At 44.3% G+C, this 8,457-nt stretch overlaps 1 protein-coding gene across 1 annotated transcript in view; it reads right to left on the bottom strand.

Moving 5' to 3' along the window:
* Positions 1-8,457, bottom strand: part of USP20 (ubiquitin specific peptidase 20) — a 107,523-nt gene that overhangs the window by 88,086 nt on the left and 10,980 nt on the right. The gene's annotated exons all lie outside the window — the stretch shown is intronic.

The raw sequence follows: 8,457 nt of genomic DNA on the forward strand, positions 1-8,457 counted from the left end.
ACAGTGGGACTGCAGTCCACTGGACCAGTGATATATAAATATGTGGAATTACAGAGTGATCCATGATCTTTTATGATTGAGAATACACAAAAAGGCTGGGATTTTAAATGTGTGTCCACATTGTCTTCATTTACATTTTAAAGGAAATCTGTCATCAGAATCACCTGCACTAAACCTGTTACACAGGCTTGTAGTGCGGGTGATCCTGATTAAAACGCTTCTTACCTCATTAAAAACTGTGCAGCGGTTCGCCAGATATCTTCATTTTTAGTTATATGGTATTCCCAGGCTTGGGACTCAGTGGGAGGTCCTCAGCATCAGCACGGACTCGCTTACGTCATTTTCGCCGGGCGGAGCGGCTGCCCGGCTCATGAATATTCATGGATGCCTCATCGCAGTCTTCCTCCTGGTGTAGGTCACGTGGGTAGCGCCGCGCATGCGCCACGCGCCTTACACCCGGAAGCGGCATTCTCCTGCATAGATAGATATGCAGGAGAATGCCGCTTCCCGCTGCACAGTTTTTAATTAGGTAAGAAGCGTTTTAATCAGGATCACCCGCACTACAAGCCTGTGTAACAGGTTTAGTGCGGGTGATTCTGAGGACAGATTTCCTTTTAATAAAACCCAGTAAAGGTTATATTTTAGGAGTGGGCATAAAATAAGGGTTTTTGTGACCCTATGGTCAATTGTGTTTGTAGCAAGATTAAAAAAAACATTGCAACTATTACAATTAATGTATTCACTGAAAATTGTTCTAGAGTAACACATGAAACGATTGTTTAATGGTCACGTGTGCATGTCATGCGCACCCTGTGGCCACATTTAAAGTTTCCTTTTTGTTAAAGTGATGTAGAGGTACAATCTTGTTAAGATAAATACAGACTGGGGACAAAATATTTTCTAAAGTAGGAGCTTTTCTACAGACAACTTTAACACCCTTGTCTGATTTTTGCCAGTTCAGGGTCTTGTTTAAGAATGAAAATCTACTTAATATGACATCACAGAACTGATTGAATTGGTGACAAATCTGCAGGGAGAATTGTTTGTACTATGAACATGGTCTGATTGTTTCATAGTTCTATCCATATTTTGTGTGCATTTTGTAGAATACTGTGTGGATATTTACAGGCTCCTAAATGGTGGCATAACTTTTGGGATTCTATTATAGATGTATCACCATTGGTGCAGTTGCGGTGAAGATGGTTTGCGGTGAGAAGGTTTCTGGTAATATGTGGAGGATGGTAAGATGGGAAAAGTAAAATGGCATTTCCCGCACAATCTCTCTTACATGGGGAGACAATTACTTTATCATTGACATGACTGATAAACACATCTAAAAATTGAAATTGAATAGTCACCACAAAATGTGTCTGTGAATTCCAAATGCATATTATTAAAAACAGTTTGAACACATCCCATTCTTCTTTCCACACAATGATTAGGTTGTCAGTATAACATGGAGGATTGATACCCCAGGTCCATTTGGGGACCACTCGCTCAGATACTACCAGGCATAGACTAAAGGCTCCAAGATGTACTCTGAAAAACATCTCAATTCAGTCTTGTGTTCAAAAGACAGATTACCAGCTCACAAAGGGTTTAAGTTACATGCTGACTTTACATGTCTATGGAAAGGAGGGAGATGGCAGGGAGAGTAATTAAAAAGAGGCAGTAACAAGCAGTGCAAAGAGGGTACAAAACATTATTGGGGAGATTTATCAAAACCTGTGCAGAGGAAAAGTTGCTGAGTTGCCCATAGCAACCAATCAGATCGCTTCTTTCATTTTGCAGAGGCCTTTTAAAAAATCAAAGAAGAAATGTGATTGGTTGCTATGGGCAACTGGTCAGCGTTTTCTCTGCACTGGTTTTGATAAATCTCCCCCTATGAGTATTAGATCTCACCCCAGGGCTTTGTTTACAGCTTAAATTGTTCTGTATTGCTCTATAATGTCTGCCATGCTGCTGCTTAGGGTGTGTATAAAAACAAAGAGGAGTATGATCTTCTGTGCATGTGTAGTGTATGTGAAATTCTGCTGCAGCAGAGTCCCATTGATTTTAATGGAATTCTGCTGCACTGTGCACACTGTAGAATTTACGCAGCAGATGTTTCTGCTGCAGGAATCCCGATTCCGGCTTCTGCAGAAACATTTAAACTATTCAATGTTTCTGCAGATACTGCTCGGAAATGCATTGCCATCTATGGAAATGGTGCATTTCTAAGCGGTCTTAGTGCAGCCGAATCAAGTAAATGTGCATAATGTCCACCCGTATTTTCTTGCAGACATTACGCATACTTTCGGCCATGTGAATGGGGCCTATGTGAGACATCATAGAGGCTAGGCTCCACTCACTATCTCAGGAACAACTGAAAGCAAGCCTGTAGAGGTCTTCAAAGTGCCATATATCAAATATGTAATGGTCACAAATGTACACACATAAGACAGCTTGTCCTGAAAAGACAGGTACACTTAATAAGATAAGATAATGATTAAAGATGAAAAAAAAATTTGAAGATCAGTCATCTACTGATAAACAGTATAATGGGGATACAGCGGAGACCTTAAAAAAAATAAATCTTGACTTAGGCTCTAGTTTTAAAGTGTACCTCTCCTATCACAGAAAAAAAAACAGGACCCAGACCCTCCAGCGCTTCCGGAGCAGTAACAGGTGGGTGCCGCATGCTATATTGCGGGGGTCCCCAGTGGCGGGACCCCCGTGATCAGACATCCCCTATCCTTTGGATAGGGGATAAGGTGTCTTTTTTAACCCCTTTAAAAAAACATTTCCAGTGGAATACCCCTTAAAGGGGTACTCCGGTGGAAAAACTATTTTTTTTTCTTTTTTAAATCAACTGGTGCCAGAAAGTTAAACATATTTGTAAATTAAAATCTTAATCCTTCCAGTACTTATTAGCTAATGAATGCTACAGAGGAAATTCCTTTCTTTTTGGAACACTGATGACATCACGAGCACAGTGCTCTCTGCTGACATCTCTGTCCATTTTAGAAACTGTGCATAGCAGATGTATGCTAAGGGCAGAATGGTGGCTTAGTGGTTAGCACTGCTGCCTTGCAGTGCTGGGGCCTTGGGTTCAAATCCCACTATGGACTTATTATTATAATAACGTCAGCAGAGAGCAGTGTGTTCGTGATGTCATCAGAGAGCATTCCAAAAAGCTGTAGTATTCAGCAGCTAATAAATACAGGAAGGATTAAGATTTTTTTAATAGAAGTAATTTACAAATATGTTTAACTTTCTGGCACCAGTTGATTTAAAAAAGAAAAAATAAATTAGTTTTTCCACCGGAGTACCCCTTTAAGCGATATCATTGATAAATTGTCCATAAAAGATTTTGCTAGTGATTAGGACCGTTTTCCAGATTGTGATGTGTTTTGTCCTCCTTTAAATTATTAAGCACTAGCTGAGTACCTGGTGTTGCCCAGTTTTTCCTACCTAATCCTTGTGGGGGAGGAAAAGCAACATAGGAGGAAGTACTTGTCCTCATATCTCGCTTATATCCGGTCCTCATATCCCTTTCTTTATATCCCGACCTCCTATCCCACCCTCATATCTTGACCTCATCTCCCACCCTCATATCCCGTCCTCAGATGGAGCTGACTTGTGATGAAGAGATTGTAGGCGGAAAATAGAAGGAGACGTGGGTTTGTGGAAGTGGACATGACTGCCAAGCCGGACCAATGCACAAAAAGGGTAGAAAATAAATTGGTGTGGCTTAAATGGTGGGTGTGGCTTTGTGAAATGGAGTGTGGATGGACTGACGCACTGACCAGGAGATGCATAGCTTGGAGTAAGGTACTGCAAGTCCTATATACTTGCATGGGACTTAAGACAAAAACCCCATCCTTCACGTAAAGGGGTAGGTTAGGGTTAATTTATCATATATTTTTATTTGACATAAAAGTAATGTGTACTAAGTTCCATCAGAATATCTCCAGCCATTTGAAAGTTATGCTGGAACATATTTGTTAATTTCTAACGATAATTTGTTTTCCTTTAGTCACAGTAGCACAGATGGGGTGAGGTTCCTCTCTGTCCAATCCAAGATCAGACCCACCTCTCTGAGGAGGCTTTGTGATCGAGTGCCTCCCTCTGATTGAAGAGGGCAAAGAGCCCAAGGAACCGCATCTGCGGTAGCAGACATAAGTCCTAACATCCAACTGAGAGTGCAAATGGATACTTTCCAGGTAACTGAAAGAAACTGAGCCGATTCTTGAACCCAAGATTTCCTCTTGGGGGTGAGGTAAAGAGTTATTGAGACTAAGTAGACTATGAAGCCAAGAAACCTCACTGACATTGCTGGGAAGAAATTTGACTTGGCCCAATTGACTATGCAACCCAGCTGATGAAGGAAGGATATGGCGAGCTGAAGATGTTGGGACAGGATTGCCTGAGATGGAGCTCTGAGGAGCCAGTCCTCCAGGTAAGGAACAAGGCTGAGCCCCTGGAGCCTTAGGGCAGCTACTACAGCAACCACAACTTTGGTAAATGTGTGCGGGGCTGAAGAAATTCCAAACGGGAGGGAAAGAAACTGAAGATGTTTTAGAACTCCCCCGCCTGGACAGCAATCCTTACATATTTCCTGAAAGTAGGATGAATGGGAATATGGAGGTAAGCATCCTTTAAATCCAGGGTAGCCAGGTAGTCCCATGGCGAGATGAGGTTGACCACAGACTGAATCGTTTCCATACAAAAGCGTTTGTGCTTTACGTACTGATTGAAAAATCTCAGATCTATAATCATCCGCCAGTCTCCCGTCACTTTGGGAGCTAGGAAGGCTGAAGAATAAATGCATGCCCCATGTTCTGATAGAGGAACTTCCTCTAGAGCTCCCTTCTGGATATATTCCAGGATATAGGTCTCTAGCACTGATTGTTTGGTTGGAGGAAGAACTCTTGTCTCCACATAACAGAATGGCGGAACTGACTCGAGGTCTATTTAATAGCCATCCAAAATTATTCTCAGGACCCAAGGGGCTTGAATATGAACAGTCCAAGCGCTTAGAAAATATTGTAGGCGACCATCTATAGGAATATGAGGGGCAGGATGGGAAACTGGAAAGATCACACCGGCTGGAAACCCATAGTAAGAGCTTTTTGTCTTTGGAGCAGCGCTCCGCTTACCGCCCCGGCGTTGATTACCCCAGTCCTTCTGAGGTTTGGATTGGGAAGTAGATCTGCTCCCAAAAAGCCTGCCCCGACTGCAAAAGGCCTGATGAGGAAGAGATTTCCCCTTGTTATCATACAGGCCCTCCGTTATATGGTCTAACTCTGTGCCGAAAAGAATTCCGGGTTCATAAGGTAAGGAACACAAGTTATGTTTGGAAGAAGGATCAGCCTTCCAAGGTTTAAGCCAGAGAGGACAGCGTCCAGCAGAGGATAAGGCCATGGTCTTAGAAGCGAGTTTTAGCTGCTGAGTAGCAGCATTGCAAAGGAAATCCATGGCCAAATTGGCTGTTTTGAAAAAGGCCAAGATTTCATCCCTAGGGACCCCTTGGTAAAAATCCCACTCGATGGAAGACAAACAGGTCTTAAAGGGGTTCTCCGGTGCTTAGACATCTTATCCCCTATCAAAGGATAGGGGATAAGATGCCTGTTCGCGGGACTCCCGCCGCTGGGGACCCCCAGGATCTTGCACGCGGCACCCCATCTGTAATCAGTCCCTGGAGAGTGTTCGCTCCGGGACTGATTATCGGCGACTACAGGGCGGGCGGCGTGTGACGTCACAGCAATCACACCCCCTCCCGTAGGCTTGCATTGAGGGGCAGAGCGTGATATCACACAGGAGCGCGACGTCACACGCTGCCCGCCCTGTAGTCGCCGGTAATCAGTCCCGGAGCGAACACGTTCCGGGGACTGATTACAAACGGGGTGCCGCGTGCAAGATCACGGGGGTCCCCAGCGGCGGGACTCCCGCGATCAGGCATCTTATTCCCTATCCTTTGGATAGGGGATAAGATGTCTAAGCACCGGAGTACCCCTTTAAGGAGGTTAGAAACTTCAGAGCTAGCTATCACCACAGAAGCTGAGGCAGCAGCAGAATAGGAGCACCTAAACGTGCAATCAGCTTCTCTATTCATAGGATCCTGCAGGGAAGACCCATCCTCCGCAGGAACCATGGTTCTCTTAGACATCTTAGCCACTGCTAAATCCACTTTGGGGACAGGGCCCCAGGAAGAAAGCTGATCTTCCCTAATACGGAACATGGTCTTAAATCTTTTAGTTATGACCGAACCCTTTCCTGGCTTCTTCCATTCCGTTTTAAGTATTGAAAGTAGGGTCTCATCCGCTTTAAAGGCCTTAGGCCCCTTAGAGGCGGAGGAGGAGGCTTCCCCAGGGTCAACATCCTGGTCCCCCAACCTGATGGACCTTTTAAGACGTTGAGTTTTTCCCAAAGGGAAAAAATAGGTCACAGTTTCTTCCTCTTCGGAAGAAGATTATTTTGAATCTTCCTTCTCGTGCTCGGTGGTAACTTCCATTCTTGAAGGAGAAGCAGGTCTTGAACGTTTCTGGGAAACCACTTGCTTCAATCTTTCTATTCATGTATGCATAGCAGACATGTTTGTGGAAACCCAAACGTACATATCCTTTACAGTGGGCTCCACTTGTTGAGAGGGCATAGTTTTAGCCCTACAAGGTGGGCACCTGGAATACTCATAATCATCTTCCAGCGGAATATTGCATTCATGACAAGCAAAATGTTTATGCATGGAAGCTCTCTTTCCAGGAACATCATGGTCAGCAGAGCCCTCAGTTGACATGATCTGAGGAAGATAGGACTGTTAGAAAAAAATTATAGCTCAAAAGAAGCTGATAAACATAAGAGCTAAAAAAGTACCCAAATGAGCTAGGCACAATACTCTAGCAGGAACTAGTGGGTAAAGAAAAAAAGCGCTTTCCGCAAGGATAGCACTATAGAGCAATGCTCCAGACTCAAAAAGACAGTACTGCAGTAAACTGACAGGACTGCGCTCAGAGAGGCGAATTGAGGAGGTTTAAATATCCCCCAAATGGCGCCAAGAAGAAGCTCCGCCCACCAGGGCAGAGACAGGAAAGAATTTTCAACTATATTAAAAAGACCTAAAAAAGTGTGTAACTAAAGATTGAGCTATTCTGTAAGCCCCAGGAAGCCTCCCGCCCAATCTCGCTATATTTTGCCAACTAAAAGGCAAAAAAACCCTGGACGGAGAGGCAGGAGAAGAAAGGGAAGTGATGTCAGACGCTGCTGACGCACTTCCACTGCGGGGATCGCAGAGGAGACGTGTGCCCGATGCAGAGACTGGGGAGTGCGCACAAATGCCCAACAGACCCTGCAGTAAGGGATAACCTGATAAACAGACGAAAAGCTAAAAAAAAAAAAAACCTATGGACACACATAAGGGAAAGGAAGAACATAAGGCAGAAAGCCACAGGTCAGAAAGTGAAAGTAAATGAAAGTATATGACCCCCGACAAAAAAGGAGGGGGTCACCATCTGTCCCACTGTCCAGGTGGACAGAAAAAAAAAACAAGGGACTGAGGGTGACCCTCTCCTTTATACAGGTTAATGTGGGTGTGTTTTGTCAATTATTTAATTATTGGTCATTAAATTTCCATCTGTCCTACCAGTTCCCGGGCGGTGGAATACCCCATCTGTGCTACTGCTTAGGACGTAAGGGAAATATATATATATATATATATATATATATATATATATATATATATAATACCAAAATAAAGCAGCACTACTTATCCAGTCCAACCAGAAAATTGGTGCCAGCGTCCCAAAGGACTTGATCAGAGTCCATCCAAGATAAGGCTGGGTTCACACTACGTTTTGTCCCATACGGGAGCGCATACGGCAGGGGGGAGCTAAAAGCTCGCGCTCCCGTATGTGACCGTATGCGCTCCCGTATGCCATTCATTTCAATGAGCCGACCGGAGTGAAACGTTCGGTCCGGTCGGCTCATTTTTGCGCCGTATGCGCTTTTACAACCGGACCTAAAACTGTGGTCAACCACGGTTTTAGGTCCGGTTGTAAAAGCGCATACGGCGCAAAAATGAGCCGACCGGACCGAACGTTTCACTCCGGTCGGCTCATTGAAATGAATGGCATACGGGAGCGCATACGGTCACATACGGGAGCGCGAGCTTTTAGCTCCCCCCTGCCGTATGCGCTCCCGTATGGGACAAAACGTAGTGTGAACCCAGCCTAAGAACCAGATACAGGCGCAGCATTCCAACAAAAAAGTGATTTAATGTCTCATGTCAGCATTACAACGTTTCAGCTCCTCCTGGAGCCTTTTTCAAGCATCATGCTTGAAATATGTATGTGTGTGTTGTGATGACTTGCTCTTGCAAATAGGTGCGGTTGTAGTATGGAGGCAAGGAAGCAGTATTTTCCAAAACAAAGTTCAGTGTTTTTTATTCACACTTGTCACACAGCAAACGGTCTTTAAATG

The sequence above is a fragment of the Hyla sarda genome, chromosome 9 (assembly GCF_029499605.1).
Source record: "Hyla sarda isolate aHylSar1 chromosome 9, aHylSar1.hap1, whole genome shotgun sequence".
In the NCBI taxonomy this organism is placed as follows: Eukaryota; Metazoa; Chordata; class Amphibia; order Anura; family Hylidae; genus Hyla; species Hyla sarda.